This window comes from Pan troglodytes, chromosome 20 (assembly GCF_028858775.2).
Source record: "Pan troglodytes isolate AG18354 chromosome 20, NHGRI_mPanTro3-v2.0_pri, whole genome shotgun sequence".
In the NCBI taxonomy this organism is placed as follows: Eukaryota; Metazoa; Chordata; class Mammalia; order Primates; family Hominidae; genus Pan; species Pan troglodytes.
In genome coordinates, this window is record NC_072418.2 from 22,707,430 (window position 1) to 22,728,758 (window position 21,329).

At 42.5% G+C, this 21,329-nt stretch overlaps 1 pseudogene; it reads left to right on the forward strand.

Annotated features, from left to right (window-relative positions):
* Nucleotides 1-10,939: 10,939 nt before the first annotated feature.
* On the forward strand, nt 10,940-17,020 carry LOC100612874 (BCL2/adenovirus E1B 19 kDa protein-interacting protein 3-like; annotated as a pseudogene).
* The last annotated feature ends 4,309 nt before the right edge of the window (nt 17,021-21,329 follow it).

Genomic DNA, 21,329 nt, shown 5'->3' on the forward strand with positions numbered 1-21,329 from the left:
GACATAAGCAAATAGAAAACTTACATGTTCTTAGGCAGAAAAACTCAATATACTATCAATATCAATTGTCTTTAAGGTAATTTAGAAATTTAATTTTGTTCTAATATAGATATCATTAGATATTGGAGGTAGGCATTTTACTATAAAATAGCATATAGGCTGGGTGCAGTGGCTCACACCTGTAATCCAGCACTTTGGAAGGCTGAGGCGGGTGGATCACCTGAGGTCAGGAGCTCAAAATCAGCCTGGCCAAAATAGTGAAACCCCGTCTCTACAAAAATACATAAATTAGCCAGGCATGATGGTGGATACCTGTAATCCCAGCCACTTGGGAGGCTGAGGCGGGAAAATTGCTTGAACCTCTGAGGCAGAGGTTGCACTGAGCCGAGATTGCACCACTGCACTCCAGCCTGGGCAACAAAGCAAGACTCTGTCTCAAAAATAAATAAATACATAAATAAATAAATAAAACAGCATATAGATGAAAAGCCAAGAAAAGCCAAGAAAACTGTGGGAAAAAAAAACACACAACAAAACACAGATAATATTGGCCAGCCGTGGGAAAAATCTTGATTGATTAAAAAAGCTAATAGATCATTGGAACTAAAAATTCAGAAATAGACTAAAGTGCCTAAGAAACTGTCTTAGTCCATCCAGGCTGCTGTAACAAAATAACTTAGGCTGGGTAATGTAAAAATAACAGAAATTTATTGCTCACAGTTCTGGAGGCTGGAAAGTGCTAGATCAAGGCACCAAGAAATTTGGTGTTTGGTGACGGCCCAGTTCCTCACAGATGATACCTTCTTGGTGTGTCCTCACATGGCAAAAGAGACAAGGACACTCCCTTCAACCTCACTTATTCCATTCAGGAAGATGAAGCTCTCTTGGTTTAGTCACTTCCCGAAAGGTCGCATGCCTAATACTATCCACATATGAATTTGGAGGGGGACACAAATACTTAAACCACAGCAAAAATTTAATAAGCAGGAAAAACTAGTGGAGGATGGCATCATTAATACTTGACGTGTGAAAAACCGATGTTCCTATCACAAAGGAAAGAAATGACTCATTCTTCATGACATAGAAGAAAATAAAGGTCCAATGAAAGATAAATCTATACAGAAAAATAAATTGGTGTTGATAAGGTGAATTCTACAGGTTGTATCAGGATTTTGGAGGTTTCTGGGGATGGGCAGGGCCCCAGAGTTTCCTCCTGTGACATTTTCCCTGAAGTTGCTCACGCTCTTACTCAATTTGAAAGTGGATAAAAATGTTTTTTCCTGTTCCAATATTTAAGAAATTCAAAACAAAAAGGCCTATGTATGCACGATTATCAAACAGTCAGTCAGTGGTGCACTGCTAAGGAAGGACAAAGAATCCCACATCCACGAAAGTATGATGTTCTGTCAGATAAAGATGTCTCCCCATGCCAGAGCCACAAATTTTACACATGATCAGAAGCTTTCACAGGGAAGCATTGCTCTGCAGCCCTACCAGACTTAACCCTGAGAATTTGACTTAGCAGGTCACTGATGAACACACGCCCAAGTGTTCTGATCTACATGAATCCTCTCTTAATGGTTCCTTCCAGGGATCTGGGATCTTTCCCAAAGTCATCTGTCACACACAGATTGACTCAAAAATGTGGACAAAAGCTTTGATCCTCACTGGCACACCTGCTCTGTCTTATCAGCTTCTCTAGAAGTATGCTGCTCTAATTGCTCCTGAGAGACCCCATCTTAAGATATCTCTCTGTGCCAACATAATTGATTTCGTAAAGTGGGAAGAGAATAGGCAAGAGTCAAGCTATGCTGGGGGCTGTCTAAGATTCCCTTACCTATGTCTCTAATTTACGCAAATATTGACTAATACAGATTCATCTCTAAGTGGTAGGAAAAGGGAAGGAGGAGCCCCAGTTCTCAGAAAGAGAAGCCCCAGTTCACAGAAGGAGAAAATGTAATCAATGCTGCCTAGCTTCCAGCTTCAGCTTACCTATGGGGGACTGAGTCTCTTCTGAAAAAAGCAGCTGTTCTCCATAGTATTAGCCTGTTCTCATGCTACTAATAAAAAGACATACCCAAGACTGGGTAATTTATAAAGGAAGGAAGTTTAATTGACTCACAGTTCTACATGGCTGGAGGTGGGCGGTCGGTTCAAAATCATGGAGGAAGGCAAGGAGAGGCAAAGTCACATCTTACACTGTGGCAGGCAAGAGAGCATGTGCAGGCCAACTGCCCTCTATAAAACCATCAGATCTCGTGACATATATTCACTACCACGAGAACAGCTTGGGAAAGACGCACACCCGTGATTCGATTACCTCCCTCCAGGTCCCTCTCATATCACACGGGAATTATGGGAGCTAGAATTCAAGATGAGATTTGGGTGGGGATACAGCCAAACCATATCATCCATCATTTGAAGGAACTGTGGTCTCAGGCAGCTAGGCATTGAGTGTGCACGCTGCCCACTAGAATTCCACATCTACATCACAGAGAGATAGAATAGTCTCAAAGGATTCTTAAGGGTAATATGGGCAGCCAAAAGGAGGAGATGAATTCACAGCCTCTGCCTTACCTTCTGGTCTAACAAATACTACTCCTATCCTGGCCCAAAAGGATTCCCATACTCTTTTCTGGGTTGCACAAGGAGTAATTCAGAAAGACAAAAACTTATTAATGCCCCTTCATTCTCCATAACTTCTGAGGTAAGTTGTTCATTCCCTGGGTTTTAGGTTGTTGTTCTCTCTCTACCTCCACAGAACCAGTGTGTCCTATTCCATTACGTATAATTTCACCCATATTCTTCTTACCTCCTACTTTCTCCTAGACATTTTATCCAGTAGAGCCAGGTGAAATACAGACAAGGATATTTACATAAAACTTAACCAGAACTAAGTTGGAGTCCCATAAGCCCTATTGGGCTGCGATGGCACTCAGGCTGGCCTAAGGTTGTGGTTATGGAAAAGAATGCCACATTTTGCCCAGGAATGATCAATGTGGAATCTCAAATTTGGGAAATAGATCCTTAGAGCCCCCAACCGTTTCATCCTTCTCTTGGAGGCAATCAGGAAGAGATAATCCCCTTTTGGAGGAAACCATGTCTAATCAACAAATTACCTAACCAACATGTGTGGAAAAGGAGGTAAAATCAGACAGTTGACCCATTTTAGTAGATTTGGTAATAAATGCCACAAAGTCAGAGTTCAAGTGGTCTCAAAAGCCTAAAAGGTGACACAGATTAGTTTCAAGGAACACATGGTGTCACTGAGTGTTCCAACTTCCCAGAGGGTGAGTACCATGGCAACTTTGAGCAGGCTGGGAAACGATCCCAGACCCTTGAGGGTCTGTGAGAAATCAAACTTTGGAAGTCAGGAAACCAGCACGTTGGGGGAGGCGGGATCACAGTTACTTGCTGAGACAAGCTGCCTTGGCTACGTTCACTCCCGTCAGGTAGGAGAGGTTAAAGAACAGGAAGGCTCCCCCTTCGCAGGGCGGAACTGCTCTGAAGGCATGGAGGAGCGAGGCTGAAGGTGGAGCCTTCGCCCACCATGCCGGGAGCTAAAATCTTAACCAATGCCGGCCAGCGATGGCAGGGCTGCGGGAATACAATCCCAGCGCGCACAGGGATCAGGGACTGTGCGCATCACTGGAGGAAGCGGCAGAGCGGCGCGCGCCTCGCTGAGCTTTCTGGGAGATGTAGTCTCATGGCAACTCCCAGCCTTTTGGCCACAAGGCTACGGGACCTACAATCCCAGCCTGTACCAGGATCGGGAGCAGTTCGCAGCACTAGAGGAAGGGGCAGGGCGGTGCGCGCCGCGCCTGATATGCTGGGAGCTGTAGTCTCTTCACGGTTTTTAGCCAATGAGTAGGTAGCTTCAGAACTACAATCCCAGTATGCATCGGGGCGGTGCGTAGTCCTGGAGGTAGGGGCAGAGAGGTGTGGACTTACCGGTGTCCAAAGCATTGCTGGCAGCCAATTCCATGCCGCCCCGTTGCCAGGGAGAGTGAATACAGCTAGGGACGTGAAGGGTAGGTCTGGGCTGGGCATTGAGGAGGGTATTAGGCTAGGAAATATACCTCACCTTTGTGCAAATCGGGTGGTTCGGCCTCCTCTCATTGGCCCTATGCAGCTGGGTTGCCTCTCTCACCCGCACCCAAGGGTCTTTCCAGAGTGTTGCGTCATTTCCAGCCCAGGGAGCTGCCTTCTTTCCTAAACTGCAATGGAAACTGTCCTGATGTCTGAGACAATGTCCGTTGTGCCGCAGCCCTCTGCCTTCTCTAGCCAGAGCGCGAGCTCAGCTGCTTTTGAGAGAAATCAGCCACCTGGCCCACCTGTGCACAACTTCAGAGCTTTGTAGGGGGTGACAAGGACTGTGTCTTCAGGGAAATGTCACGGGCATTAGCGCCTTTTTCGCAAATGTGAAAATTGAGAAATCAAGAAGGTTAATTATTGGGTTGCCCAAGATCTGCTAAGAGCAAAGGAGAAAACTCCGTTTCCCAGGCATGTGTCTTGTGAGCCATTTTTAAATCAACCCTCTTAAGTGGACAAGCTCCAGAACACAACATGAAGCTGATGATGATTTAGGCAATTTATGCTTGAACTCATTGGCCTCATCTCAAGTCAGTGTCTCAGAGACACAGGTGGGACCTGATCCCCAAGGAACAGATAGCATTCCAGATTCGTGGGAGCAACTTTTGAGATGTGGAGCACCCGGGGGGTCATTTGAAACCCATCAGGTTGCCGGGCGCGGTGGCTCACGCCTGTAATCCCAGCACTTTGGGAGGCCGAGGTGGGTGGATCACCTGAGGTACGGAGTTCGAGACCAGCCTGACCAACATGGAGAAACCCCATCTCTATTAAAAATACAAAATTAGCCGGGCATGGTGGCGCATGCCTGTAATCATAGCTACTCGGAAGGCTGAGGTAGGAGAATCACTTGAATCTGGGAGGCAGAGGTTGCGGTGAGTCGAGATAGCGCCACTGCACTCCAGCATGGGCAACAAGAGGAAAACTCCACCTCAAAAAAAAAAAAAAAGGTGTGTGTAATCTTCAGTTTTCAAGATGATTACAAAGATAATATTTATAGAAAGTATGCAAAATAAAATACAATCAAAGCATGCCAATAGAAAATTAAATAAAAATTAAGAAAGTAAAACAGGCTGGGTGTGGTGGCTCACACCTGTAATCCCAGCACTTTGGGAGGCTGAGGCGGGTGGATCACAAGGTCAAGAGATGGAGACCATCCTGGCTAACACGGTGAAACCCTGTCTCTACTAAAAATACAAAAATTAGCTGGGCTTAGTGGCACGTGCCTGTAGTCCTAGCTACTCGGGAGGCTGAGGCAGGAGAATCACTTGAACCCGGGAGTTAGAGATTGCAGTGAGCCGAGATCACGCCACTGCACTCCAGCCTGGTGACAGAGCAAGACTCCGTCTCAAAAAAAAAAAAAAAGAAACCAAGTAAAACAGAAAATGAGAAAAATATAACTACTAGAAACACATAAAACAATAACAATATAACTGGTAATAATAACTTCATTTCCTTAATAAATTATTTTAAATATAAATTAATTAAACTACTTAATAAAATGAAATGTAGTCTTAGGACTTTGGAAGGCCGAGATGGGCTGATCACTTGACCTGAGGAGTTCACCACCAGCTTGGGCAACATGGGAAAACTCTGTCTCTACAAAAAAATACAAAAAAGCTAGCTGGGTGTGATGGCAAATACTTGTAAATCAGCTACTTGAGAGGCTGAAATGAGAGGATCATCTGAGTTTGGGAGGTTCTGGCAGCAGTGAGCCCTGCAAATCAGCCTGGTTGACCGAATGAGACCCTATTGAAATACAAATGAGGCCTGGCGCGTTGGCTCATGCCTGTAATCCCAGCACTTTGAGAGGCTGAGGCAGGCAGATCACGAGGTCAGGAGTTCGAGACCAGCCTGGCCAATATGGTGAAACCCCCATCTCGACTAAAAACACAAAAATCAGCCAGGCATTGTGGCACGTGCCTATAGTCCCAGGGACTTGGGAGGCTGTGGCAGAAGAATTGCTTGAACCCGGGAGGCAGAGGTTGCAGTGAGCTGAGATTGCACCACTGCACTCCAGCTTGGGTGACAGAGTGAGATTCCATCTCCAAAAAAAAAAAAAACCTACACTGAAAAAACACACTAATATGAAACTTCAAAACAATAATAAGAGAAATGTTTACTCTCATAAAACCTGGTATGCAACATTGATGTATCATTAAAAAAAACTTGTCAGCCTGGGTGCAGTGGCTCACACCTGTAATCTCAGCACTATGGGAGGCCGAGGCGGGTGGATCACCTATGGTCAGGAGTTTAAGAACAGCCTGGCCAATGTGGTGAAACCCTATCTCATATAAAAATATGAAAACTAGCTGGGCGTGATGACGTATGCCTGTAATTCCAGCTGCTTGGGAGGCTGAGACATAAGAACTGCTTGAATCCAGGAGGTGGAGGTTGCGGTGAGCCAAGATTGCACTACTGCACTCCAGCCTGGGTGACAGGGTGTCACTCCATCTCAAAAAAATAATTAAAAAATATTTGTCTCAGTAACTGCAGTATTTAGCTGTTACTGTGTACTTATTAAATGCAGGTATTTTGAATCATTGACATGCACTGTGTGGCAATAAAATTTGAGAGAATATGCAGTATAGTTATAAATAGAAGATTCTAATGAGAAACTTTTAATAAAAAAGCATTTAAAAAACGAGTTACTTTTTATGTTTTAAATATACATTATTCTTACACAAGATGAAACTGCTGAAATCTAACTTTAGAAGCAAAGAATAGCCTTACTTATTATTATTTTTTTTTTGAGACAGAGTCTTGCTCTGTTGCCCAGGCTGGAGTGCAGTGGCGCGATCTCGGCTCACTGCAACCTCCGCCTCCCGGGTTCAAACGATTCTTGTGCCTCACCCTTTTGAGTAGCTGGGATTACAGGCGTCTGCCACCACGCCCAGCTAATTTTTTTGTATTTTTAGTAGAGACAGGGTTTCACCATGTTGGTCAGGCTGGTCTCAAACCCCTGACATTGTGATCCACCCACCTCGGCCTCCCAAAGTGCTGGGATTATAGGCATGAGCCACCGCGCCCGACCTACATTGTTAAACATAGAAAAAAAAAAAATATATATATATATATATATATAGATAAATATCTTGCAGAATAGGGTTAGACCCTCTGATGTGTAAAACATATATTAGGAAATAAACTATGTTATTATTTAGTTATAGGCTGAAGAAAGTAGATAAAAATCTTATAATTCCTTATTGCCTGCAGCAAACTTAAATTTATAAGTAACTATTTTAGTAAATATGGAGTGCCTACTAATTATCTCATTTACTTCTGGCATACCATGCAAATTCTAGCATATTGTCTTAAATATCTGAATCTAAAATTACAGACAAATTTGAAATAGATAACAGAAAGTAAAAATGTATAGGGAGAGTGACATCAGTAAAATGAAAAGATTAAAAGTCCCCTACATTCATATCCCCTTACAGCAAAAAAATGCCAGCCATCCCTGACAAAAATGCCTTTATGAGAAAACCAGGCACTATGGTTCACACCTGTAATGACAGCTACATGGTATACTAAGGTTGGAAAACTGCTTCAGGCCAGGATTTTGAGACCAGTCTGCGTTATGTAGCAAGACCCCATCTCCAAAATAAGCGCCTGTAAGATTTGAGATCCATGGAGGGAGTTGTGAAATGCTGTTAAAGCTTAAGATTGAGAAGTGTTCTATTCAGAAGGCAGGCCCTCATTCAGGTGGGAAAGTGCAAGGTCCCCAACCTTGGCTACAGACCAGGATACAGTTCACCCAACTTGGTCCCACTGAGAATTGTGAACTTACTCTGCAACTATCCCAAACTCCTCCCAGCCACACTCTGGGAGAGGTCCTGCATTCCAGAGACCTGGAGGAAGGCACCCATTTACAGTCACATAGGCAGACCTGCAGACATTGGCCTTTACTCTGGTTTCTGAAGCTGCTCAATGACTTAGTTTCAGTCACCTGAGCCACAGTTTATGGCCAGTTCTGCCTATATAGAAATGCACACAGTTACCTGAGGAAATGCTCTCTGGTACTCAGTGAAAGCCACATTCCTCCACATCCTGATGTAAGGCCCACTATATGCAGAACCAACTGCAAAAACCTGCCCCAATGTCTGCCCTATGGAGCAAAGTCCTGAAGGATATTCTGTCTGTCCAAAAATAAAATGGGAATTACAACTACCCAAGTCCCTTACTAAGCCAACTAAAGGTGGACCCTGCTGCAAACCCAGCAGCCTTCTGACCAAGCTACAACCCTTCTTCACTACAAATTCAGAGGGCATCTCATCATCCTAAGGGCCCAATAAAAGGAAATCTTTACAATCTAAAATCAGTTTATGAAAATATGAAGAAGTGTTTACTCCATCAAATTCAGACACCAATACAAAACTATATTGTGTCCATTGTTGTTGATGCTTCTATTTTAATGTAGCACTGGAAGTATGTGGCAGAAGAATTAGTCAAAGAAATAAAAGAAACCATTGAAATTGAAAAATAAGAAAAAAGCTGCTGTTTGTGGATCATACAATCTTATATTTAAAAAAACATAAACAGTACATTGAAACCTATCTAAGCTAAAAAATACACTCAGTAAATTAGCACAGGGTAAAATTAACATACAAATATATGTATGGTTTCATCCACTTAAACTCTCTGATAAAATAAAGGAAGAAAAAAATCTTATTTACTATAGCATTAATTAATAAATTTCTGAGGAAAAAATTAACCAAGGAGGTAAAAAATCTTTATAATAAAAAAATGAAAAAATTAGAGAAGATCCAAATCAATTTTAAAATATTTTGTCTATGGCTTGAAAGAATAAATATTATTGCAGTGTCATATTATCCAAAGTAATCTACAGATTCAATATATTTTCTATCAAAATTGCTGTGGTAGTTTTTTTCACAGTAATGGAAATTACAATTCTAAAATTCACATGAAAGTAAAATAAACTTTGAAGAGCCAAAGCAGTCATGAGGAAAAAGAAAAAAGCAGGATATCATACTTATAATTTCAAACTATATTTCAAGGCTATATAGTAATAAAAACAGAATGGACTATGCAGAAAAATGAACAAAAAAATGCAACAGAAACTACTACTCTCGCACATTTCAGACCTGATGCAAAAAGATAACTTAAAACATAGTTTCAGTTTCTCAAAATTATGCAGATATTTGTGTGTCTCCAAAATAATGGAAAAGCAGTCAGATTGTGCAGTCTCTTATACCCCATGAAGATGACTTTGGCTCTCACTGTGAACTTGAAGGAAGCTCACCAAACAAAACGTAGAATCCTTAGAGAATTTAAAAGCATAAGACAGAAGACACCCATTTGTGAGAGTAAAATATTTTATATATATATATATATATATATGTATATATATCAGCATCCCAGGAACTATTTTCTTTGGAACACAGCTTTCCGAATCACATTTAAGACTGGCTTTCTCTTTGATCTTGGGACCTCTTATCTGTGTCATCTGTTGTATTCATTTTCACTCACACCTACCTGGGTGTTTGGCAATCATCTCATGTCTCTTCATAGTCAAAGGTTTTTTTTTCCTTGCTCCAGACAGGTGATCAGGTCTTGCTTAGAGACAACAATACCTGTTTTATTAAAAATAGAAACATAAATCTTGCTCGCATTCTCTAATTACAAGCTAGTAATGTGCTCAGCAGAGAGGATGTGATAAAATAGTCTAGTAAATTAATACAAAAATACTAAGTTATAACAGAAATTTCTAAATATTTAGAAAATACTTTCAATTTGTAGGTTTCTTAATTTTACTATCTGGTACTACTGAATCAAAAATTGGTGGTGGCAATTAGATTTTCAGGTGCGGCAACAATATTTTATGCCACTAAATTTCTGGAATTGCCACTAATTTACAGTGAAGAATACAGCTCAACTGAGGAATGTGGAAAGTTAGGATTACGATGAAACATCTTGAAATTCTTATCTAAATGAACAAATTCTGAAGATTTTCTGGGAAAAGGGGATCTGAAACTCTTTTATGCAAAGAATAAATGACCAAAACACATTCTACAAAAAAGAGAAATAAAACCTTTAGGGTATATTATGAATTATGTACTCAAGTTATCCTCACCAAGGAATCAGGTTTCTGTAGCTCTCTAACATCACATCCCTATATAAATTCTGCTGTGCAGTGTCCAGGCAATGCCACTCCTCCAGAGAGAATTCTATGGCCACATCCCTAAATTGCAATGGTCCCTGAAACATACACACACACACACACACACACACACACACACACACACATTTTTACCATGTGGCCATGGGCGGAATTTTTAGTTTGACTTAAGGTGTAATGACAAAGTAAAGAGAACTGGCTCTGACTTATGGGACTGACTAAAATTATCCAATAAAATAATTTTCAACACAGAAATATTCTCTAATGTATTCTCTAACTGAGAAAAAAGAGCAGCATAAGATCCACAACATCAGTTCTTATAATGATATTTTTCTAGATAATAAGTGTAAAATTAAGGGCATGAACAGAACGTGTATATATATATATATTTTTTTTTTGGAGGGGGATGGGGTCTCACTCTGTTGCTCAGGCTGGAGTGCACTGGCTCAATCTCGGCTCACTGCAACCTCCACCTCCCCCAGGTGCAAGAGATTCTTCTGCCTCAGCCTACCTAGTAGCTAGGATTACAGGCATCTGCCACCACGACTGGCTAATTTTTGTATTTATAGTAGAGACGGGGTTTCACTATGTTAGCCAGGCTGGTCTTGAACTCCTGACATCATGATCTGTTGGGAACAGGATCCCCAAAATCTGGCCATAAACTGGCCATAAACAAAATCTCTGCAGCACTGTGACATGTTTGTGATTGCCATGACGCCCACGCTAGAAGGTTGTGGGTTTACCGGAACGAGGGCAAGGAACACCTGGTCCACCCAGGGCAGAAAACCGTGTAAAGGCATTCTTAAACCACAAACAATAACATGAGTGATCTCTGCCTTAAGGACATGCTCCTGCTGCAGATAACTAGCCAGACTCATTCCTTTACTTCAGCCCATCCCTTTATTTCCCATAAGGAATACTTTTAGTTAATCTATAATCTATAGAAACAATGCTTATCACTGGCTTGCTGTTAATAAATATGTGGATAAACCTCTGCTCCAGGCTCTCAGCTCTGAAGGCTGTTAGAACCCTGATTTCCCACTCTATACCTCTATATTTCTGTGTGTGTGTCTTTAATTCCTCTAGCACCGCTGGGTTAGGGTCTCCCTGACCGAGCTGGTCTCAGGAATGATTCACCTGCCTCAGCCTCCCAAAGTGCTGGGATTACAGGCATGAGCCACCACACCCAGCCTCACGAACGTGTATATTTTTCAGTGCTATATTTTCTTCATATGGAATGAGTTGTAAATATTTTTCAGATGGAAAAGACATGTTGTGTTAGAAGGCACCTCTCAAATTTTAATATGTACAGTAAGTTGAAGACCTTGTTTTGCAGGTTTCTTTTTTCCAGAAGATCTTTAATAAAGTCTGATTTTTTAATTAATTAATTAATTAATTAATTTTGAGATGGTGTTTTGCTCTAGTTGCCCAGGCTGGGGTGCCACCACACCTGGCTAATTTTTGTATTATTAGTAGAGGTGGCATTTCACCATATTGGCTAGTCTGGTCTCAACCTCCTGACCTCATGATCCACCTGTCCAGGCCCCCCACCAAACTGTTGGGATTCCAGGCATGAGCCACCATACCTGGCATTTTAAGGGAAATTTTATTAGAAAATAAATATGTACACTTAGCAAGGTAAAAGAAATACAAATTTTACGGCCGGGTATGGTGGCTTACACATGTATTCCCAGCACTTTGGGAGGCCAAGGCCAGCAGATCACGAGTTCAGTAGTTTGAGACAAGCCTGATCAACTTGGTGAAACACCATCTCTACTAAAAATACAAAAATTAGCTGGGCACAGTGGCAGGCACCTCACCTGTAATCCCAGCTACTCAGGAAGCTGAAGCAGGAGAATCGCTTGAACCAGGGCAGCAGAGGTTTCAGTGAGCCCAGATCACACCACTGCACTCCAGCCTGGGTGACAGAGACTCCGTTTAAAAAAAAAAAAAGAAATTATAATAACAATTCTTCTGTTCCTAAATGTGCCTTCAGATGTAGAATCAGAAGTCACAACAATATAAAGAAAGTGGCCTAAATAAAGCCCAAGGTGTTGGACAGATCTATTTATTGTACCAACCATATGATGCGTAATTCAATTATTTATCCAGTTGCTAGTGTAGACTAAAAGTTTCTGGATTGTAGAAACTATGACTGCTTCATGTATTTTTTTTTAATGGCCATATGAAATTGAAGCAACTAGTTTATCTATTTCGGTCTCCAGATCTCCTCCTTGTTTATTATCCAAGTACCAGGAAACTGGAGAAACTCTCATCTGGGTACCAACCAAAGACACCTCTTGTATGAGGGGATGAACAAACACAGATGACTCATTTCTCATACACTGAGACAGAAGCAGAATTAACCACTCTTGTCAGCCTGACACAATTCTGCGTTGTACATCCTCAAATGCCTCAAAGACACCTAGGTGATTTTGAGGGAATTCCCAGTGACCCTGGGCTGATAGTCCAATGATAAGCCACTCTGGAGAGACTCAGGCTGATTCTAAATAGAAAATGGAACTGCCCTTGGTGGAACTCCAGAACCTGGATCATTTGTCCTTATTTGCTAGCTCTTGGATAAAAGAAAGAACAAAAATACTAATTTTTCAGGTAAAATACAAAAATCACATTTTACAGGCAAATATAGTTGTGGTCATGGCTCTGGATATTTTGTGGCCTTGATCTCACTCCTAAGATGCTTATTTATAGTTACAGATTCTGCCATCAGATTCTATTTCCTCCTGGGTCCTCTCACATAACTGTAGCAGGTCAATGAACAAGATATGAAAAATCTCAAAGAGCCACACTCCCGAATGGGGGCTGTAAAATGTGTATGTTGATATCTCACAATGCAGAAAATGCCTTTTGTTAGTTTTCTGTACATTCTTTATCCAAACTCCGGCCCTTATTTGTAAATCCGAAGCAGAGCCCAGACCTTATCTGCAGATTCTAGGTAGGATCCACCTGGCTCTGCATCCTTTGGTGTTACAGCAAGTGGAGTACAATCAAAGAAGAGATCCCCTCATAGAGGCTGCTCTAGCACATTCTAAATGATAAGTCTACATGAAAAAAAAAAAAGCTGACACAAGATGAATGTAAGTACTGTCAGGCCTCTGAGCCCAAGCCAAGCCATCGCATCCCCTGTGACTTGCACGTATATGCCCAGATGGCCTGAAGTAACTGAAGAATAACCAAAGAAGTGAAAATACCCTGCCCCACCTTAACTGATGACATTCCACCACAAAAGAAGTAAAAATGGCCGGTCCTTGCCTTAAGTGATGACATTACCTTGTGAAAGTCCTTTTCCTGGCTCATCCTGGCTCAAAAAGCTCCGCCACTGAGCACCTTGTGACCTCCACTCCTGCCTGCCAGAGAAAAAAACCCCCTTTGACTGTAATTTTCCTCCACCTACCGAAATCTTATAAAACAGCCCCACCCCTATCTCCCTTCGCTGACTCTCTTTTCGAACTCAGCCCGCCTGCACCCAGGTGATTAAAAGCTGTTATTGCTCACACAAAACCTGTTTGGTGGTCTCTTCACATGGACGTGCATGAAAAGTACACAGTTTATTTGGGTCAAGTTTATGGATTACAACCTGGGAGCAAAGATTCAAGTTGTCTGAAACCTCTACTGTGATCAGCAGCAGTTACAGGAAGATTTGTAAAGACAAGAGAGGAACAGAGAGTGGGCTGATACAAAGTTGATTGTCAGAAATTGTTATTTATTTACAGAAATAACATTGATTATTAATTAGATATATATCATTATGGTTTAGGGTATGGGATATAGTGTCCAATGTGGCATTATTAGTTTAATTTTTACCTACCTGTGCCAATAGTGAACAGTTTCAAGAGATGAATATATAGTTCAAAGGGGGGAGAAATACATAACTACACTTTCATTTTAACTCTCTCTGAGTTTGAAGTTCGTAGAAATGTGATTTAGCCTCTCTAGAAGTGACTGTAGAGGACTGTAAGTACCAACTAGGCAGAGACACAATTCTGTCTGCATATTTAGGGAACAGCATGCACTGTGCTACACAACTGTCAGTTGACTAGAATCCTCAGAGAGAAAGTCCCTTTTAGAGTACATTCTGGTTGGCACCTTCTGTGTGTACATCATGTCTGGTAATTCTAGACAGTGTTTGGAAACATTAATTAAAAGAAAAATATTCTCCATCCCCAGAGAAACTCCACAACAATAGAACAGAAAGAAAATGGTTTTATTACACAATTAAACTTGAATGTGACATGCATCATCATCAGTCTGCTTAACAGATCGCAAAAACATAAAGATGGTCACCATAATTAGTCCACAAGTAGAAGAATTTACAGCACCATGTCATACATAGTTCATGCTAAATTCACCTGGAGAATGATGAGGCCATTTGTGTATGCTAATTGCTTATATTCAATGACAAATAAACTTTTCCCATCTTCATTGATGCAATAACATCGATAAAGCTGGAGATCATTATTCTTAGAAAACTAATGCAGAGCCTGGGCACAGTGGTTTATGCATGTAATTCCGGCACTTTGGGAGGCCGAGGTGGGTGGATCACCTGAGGTCAGGGGTTTGAGACAAGCCTGGCCAATATGGTGAAACCCCGTCTCTACTAAAAATAGAAAAATTAGCCAGGCATGGTGGTGCGTGCCTGTAGTCTCAACTACTTGGGAGGCTGAGGCAGGAGAGTCGCTTGAACCCGGGAGGCAGAGGTTGCAGTGAGCCGAGATTGCACCACTGCACTCCAGCCTGGGTGACAGAGTGAGATTCCATCTCAAAAAAAAAAAAAAATTTTTTTTTATTTATTTACAGAAATAACATTGATTATTGATTAGATATATATCATATATCATATATATATCCTTATGGTTTACAGTATGGGATATAGTGTCCAATGTGGCATTATTAGTTTAATTTATACTACTCATGCCAATAGTGAACAGTTTCAAGAGATGAATACATAGTTCAAAAGGGGAGAAAGACATAACTGTACTTCTATTTTAATGTCTGTCTGAGCTTGATAACAAAAAGACTTCCATTTTTCAGACAAAAGTTTTTTATTTCCCAAATCTCAAGACCTCAATTCAAAATTTGGAGCTACAGATTTAGAGCCTGAATTGCTGGAGTTGCAGCAGGTGTTACCTGCACGTTTGTTGGGATTTTAGCATGAGGAGGAAGGGGAAAGTGGAGATTCTCATGTCTACATGTCTACTCAATGCACACATGTTATTCTGATTAAGTTTCTGGGCTTTATAGTATCTGAATCAGTTTCAGGTCTAAAGACACAAGAGTCAGTGAAAGAGGTAAAATACTTGATTGCTACTCTCTGAAACTTGGAGAAATGTGGTCTAGCCTCTCTAGAAGTGACTGTAGAGGACTATAGATACCAAATCAGCAGAGACACAATTCTGCCTGCATATTTAGGGGATGGCATGCACTGTGCTACACAACTATGAGATGACTGGAAGCCTGAGAGGGAAACTCTCCTCTAGAGTAAATTCTGGTTGACACCTTATGTGTTTATATCATGTCTGGTAATTCTAGACAATGTTTGCAAACAATCCTTAAAAGAAAAATTGGGCTGGGCATGGTGGCTCACTCCTGTACCACTGCACTCTAACCTGGGTGACAGAGTGAGACCTTCTCAAGAAAAAAAAGAAAACAGCAAAAAAGAAAAATTTTATCCAGCCCCAGAGAAACTCCACAATAATAGAAGAGAAAGAAAATGGTTTTATTACACAATTAAACTTGAATGTGACATGCATCATAGTCAATCTGCTTAACAGTTCACAAAGACAGAAGGATGGTCACCATAATTGGTCCACAAGTAGAAGAATTTCCAGCACCATGTCATACATGGTTCATCCTAAATTCACCTGGAGAATGAAAAGGCCACCTGTGTATGCTAATTACTTACATTCAATGACAAATAAATTTTTCACATCTTCATAACAGGAGGTAGTTTTGCAGCTTGAAGCCAAGTGCCTGCTGAAGGTAGGCTTTCACTCTGCTACAAAAAAGTTTCAGTAGGGTTCTATATTTTTGGCTATTTACATTTTAGAGCAGTGGCTCTGTACTCATTGGCACTTGGCTACAGCACTCCTGCTTGCTTTCTCCTGGTTGCTAGTGTCCTCTATTCACCTCTACCATCTGCCACTGAGGCACAGCCAACAGCACAGCTCACGTTTTATGTGAACCCCATTTGCCACAGCAGCACTCTAGTGTCACATGAGCGAGTGAGGGCTGAGCTGCAGGAGGAGAGCCTGCAGGCCCCATGGGTAGAATTACACCTTCACAATAATGGAAATGGGAGTAGTGTTTCAGCCTCAGTTTCTACTTATAATGGTGACATGCAAAAAATACTGCTGGATTTCCAGCATGAGTCCAGATAGAGATGGCTTCAAAAGTTCTCACTGTGACAGCCCACCCCATTCAGACACCATGGGATACTAATACTAACAGGGCTTCTGAAACAGACAAAGCATTGGAGAGAAAAACAGATCTCCATCTGAGCGAGATTATTTTGAGAGAAGAAAGTTAAAAAGATTTTAAGAAAAAGCTCAGATTAGATATGAGATTGATCAAGTCAGTCAGAAAATATTCCCTTAAAAGAAATTTCTGTCTAAACACCCAAACCGCACAGCTACTCTCAGCATGAGAAACATGAGCAATATGAAGAAAGGTGGCAGAATTTCAGAAGAATTTTATAAAGTTTCTTTTCCATCTCTGCTGCTTTCTCATCTCCTAGCCATTGAATAGGGGTTCTATCTCTTTTTTACCCTCTCTCTTTTTGAATGTATTCAACGTTTACTTTGGTAATAGTGCATTATCAATACTAAAGCTAATTTTAAAAACACTTTATAAATAAATAAAATTTGTCAATTTTGACCACTCCAGATTTACATATATATTTTGTAATCTCTTGTAATTTTTTGTCTGTATTTCATTTTTATCCACATTCTTTTTTTTAAACCATATTTGTAATGCTTTATTTATTTCTTTTTTTTTTTTAATTGATCATTCTTGGGTGTTTCTCGCAGAGGGGGATTTGGCAGGGTCATAGGACAATAGTGGAGGGAAGGTCAGCAGATAAACAAGTGAACAAAGGTCTCTGGTTTTCCTAGGCAGAGGACCCTGCGGCCTTCCGCAGTGTTTGTGTCCCTGGGTACTTGAGATTAGGGAGTGGTGATGACTCTTAATGAGCATGTTGCCTTCAAGCATCTGTTTAACAAAGCACATCTTGCACCACCCTTAATCCATTTAACCCTGAGTGGACACAGCACATGTTTCAGAGAGCACAGGGTTGAGGGTAAGGTCATAGATCAACAGGATCCCAAGGCAGAAGAATTTTTCTTAGTACAGAACAAGATGAAAAGTCTCCCATGTCTACTTCTTTCTACACAGACAGCCACCATCCGATTTCTCAATCTTTTCCCCACCTTTCCCCCTTTTCTATTCCACAAAACCGCCCTTGTGATCATGGCCCGTTCTCAATGAGCTGTTGGGTACACCTCCCAGACGGGGTGGTGGCCGGGCAGAGGGGCTCCTCACTTCCCAGTAGGGGCGGCCGGGCAGAGGCGCCCCTCACCTCCCGGACGGGGCGGCTGCCGGGCGGAGGGGCTCCTCACTTCTCAGACGGGCGGCTGCCGGGCGGAGGGTCTCTTCACTTCTCAGACGGGGCGGCCGGGCAGAGGCGCTCCTCACATCCCAGACGGGGTGGCGGGGCAGAGGCGCTCCCCACATCTCAGATGATGGGCGGCCGGGCAGAGACGCTCCTCACTTCCTAGATGGGATGACGGCCGGGCAGAGATGCTCCTCACTTTCCAGACTGGGCAGCCAGGCAGAGGGGCTCCTCACATCCCAGACGATGGGCGGCCAGGCAGAGACGCTCCTCACTTCCCAGACGGGGTGGCGGCCGGGCAGAGGCCTCAATCTCGGCACTTTGGGAGGCCAAGGCAGGCGGCTGGGAGGTGGAGGTTGTAGCGAGCCGAGATCACGCCACTGCACTCCAGCCTGGGCACCATTGAGCACTGAGTGAACGAGACTCCGTCTGCAATCCCGGCACCTCGGGAGGCCGAGGCTGGCGGATCACTCGCGGTTAGGAGCTGGAGACCAGCCCGGCCAACACAGCGAAACCCCGTCTCCAAAAAAAAAAATACGAAAACCAGTCAGGCGTGGCGGCGCGCGCCTGCAATCGCAGGCACTCGGCAGCCTGAGGCAGGAGAATCAGGCAGGGAGGTTGCAGTGAGCCGAGATGGCAGCAGTACAGTCCAGCTTCTGCTCGGCATCAGAGGGAGACCGTGGAAAGAAAGGGAGAGGGAGACCGTGGGGAGAGGGAGAGGGAGAGGGAGAGCCATTCTTTTTATTTTTTCAATTTGAAACACCCTTTAAGTAATTTCAAACTGTTATAGGAGATAGAAAGAAATCATTTTTGGGAGGCCGAGGCAGGTGGATCACTTGAGGTCAGGAGTTCACCACCAGCCTGGACAACATGGTGAAATCCTGTCTCTGCTAAAAACACACACACACACACAAAATTTAGAGAGTGCTGGCTCACGCCTGTAATCCCAACATTTTAGGAGGCCGAGGTGGGCAGATCACTTGAGGTCAGGAGTTCAAGACCAGCCTGGCCAACATGGTGAAACCCCATTTCTACTAAAAATACAAAAAAATTAGCTGGGTGTGGTGGTGCATACCTGTAGTCCCAGCTACTATGGAGGCTGAGGCAGGAGAATCACTTGAACCCAGAAGGCAGAGTAGTGTAACTGCCTAAGGGGTTCACCTTGCCCTTTGCCTAGACAGAGCCAATTCATCAAGACAGGAAAATTTGTGGAGGAAAAGTTAAATATTAAATTTGAACTCAATTGAAAATGGACACAATCAATGGTCACCAAGTCCTGGAACAGGTTGTGTGAGCCCCTTGATGCATTCATCCAGCACTGTTTTGGAGATATCTCTATTTCAATCTATTCCTATATATTAGTTGTTGAAAAACAATAGAGAATTGCAAAAGCAAGTTGACTTTTTTGTGTTGCTTGAGCCCAATCATGAACGACCCTCTTGACTGGGCCTTATGCCAAACAACTCATTACCAAAGAGCTAGGGTCCCAGAGTGTGCCCAAGCTTCATGAGACCTCTCCTCATCTGTGCATAGATGAGTGTCTGACTCTGAAGCCCAGGCTGTTGCTTCTCTGTTTGGTGTGAATCCTCAACAGTCTGGTGAGTACAGTGTCTGATTCTGGAGCCCAGACTGTTGCTTCCCACTCTGGTGGTGAATCCTCCATAGTCTGGCAAGCATAATATATATATCTCTTTTCCCTTCTCTTTCCATTGCAATTTGCTTATTGTATCAATCTGCTTATTTCATTGATTTGCTTATCTCATTTGCTTATTATATCTGCATTTCCATTTATGTAGGATAAAGCTTGTTGACCTTTAAAGGTATTGTGTGTGTGTCTTTTCTTCTCCCCTTGCGCGTTTCCCACACAGAACATTTTTGGCATCACAAACAGGATTTGAAAACCAAACTGCCACTTTTTGGCCACAATGACAGAGCTGGAAACTCGAGGAATTCCCATATCCAGGAATGGGAACTCCCCCAGTTTTCACCTTTGGGGACTGAATGGTTAAGGGGAACTGGTCTTTGTGGGAATTGGGAATCTAAATTAGTGCAATTTAAACCTTTGACTGTGCGGGAAGTGCTGCGGGGGATTCCAGTGAGCAAAGGAGATGCTGAGGGATCTCCCGAAGTGGATGGTGTTTGCTTACTACTTATAAGTTAATGTATCAAGATAGGGGCTGGCTGCTACAAGAGAAAAGGTAAGCTGGAAAAAAAAATGCTAATCCGACTTCCAGACTGACCCTGGCCCAAAGCCAGGCCTATGTCTTGACTGATCAGGCTCAAAGATATCAGCCTATTGATGAAAAAAGCAGCTGTCCCAATGGTCTTATCAGGGTAAAATTGAAGAACTAATCAGCTGGAGCCTGGAGCAGGTAAAAACCCAGCTCTTATCTCAAGGATGGGAAATTAACCTTAGTAAAATTCAAGGACAAGCACAAACTGTAAAATTCCTCCGCATTGTATGGAATGCAGGGAAATAGTCCATTTTACCAAAGGCCAAGGCTAAAATACTAGAATTTGCAACCCCTACCACTAAAAAGGAGGCCCAGAAATGTATTGGCTTGTTTGGATTCTGGAGACATGATATTCCCGACTTGGGTAACATTTTACAACCTCTGCATGCAGCCACTAGAAAACGCTATGACTTTCTTTGGGGAGAGAAAGAGAGCATGGCTTCTGAACAAGCTAAACAAGTGGGTCAACTGGCCCTGGGTCTATGACCTGTACGGGATGGGCCAGTAGAACTGCAAGTAACTGTCCTAAATCAACATGCTAATTGGAGCCTTAGGCAGAAGCAAGATGGGAAGAGGGTACCTTTCAGGTTTTGGAACCAGAAACTGCCAGAGGATGACAAAGCTTATACCCATTTCGAGAAGCAATTGTTAGCTTGCTATTGGGTTTTGCTGGAAACGAAACACCTCTGCTTCAACCATGATGTCTTTATGAGGCCTGAAATTCCTACTATGACTTGAGTCATGGGTTCCCCCAAAACTCACCAGATAGGACGTGCCCAAGAAAATAGCATCATAGAATGGAAATGGTATGTACAAGAGCATGCTAAGCCAAAGCCAAAGGGTATCATTTTTACATGAGGATGTGCAAAACTTGCCAGCTCGGGAAATCACCAAGGAAGTCCTGCAGGTAGGGAAGGAAACCTCCCCCACCCAATGGGGCAACTCCTTTAAAGTGTAAAGCCCAATCTTGTATTAACACGAATAGACTTTCCCTTAGATACCTAACCTTGTTTTTAACATGAATAGACTCTCCCTTAGCTGAGAGAACCGGAAGAACTCCATTTGGCTCCTTCATTTACAAGACATCAAGTGCTCCTTACCCACCCCCTTTCCTCAAGGACTTAACTTGTGCAAGCTGACTCTCAATATATCAAAAAGTACAATTAACTGATAAGGTGCTGAGGCAAGCGAAGTCCGCTGGAATTTGCTCGGAGATGGTGCCATAAAGCGCCCGCATTTT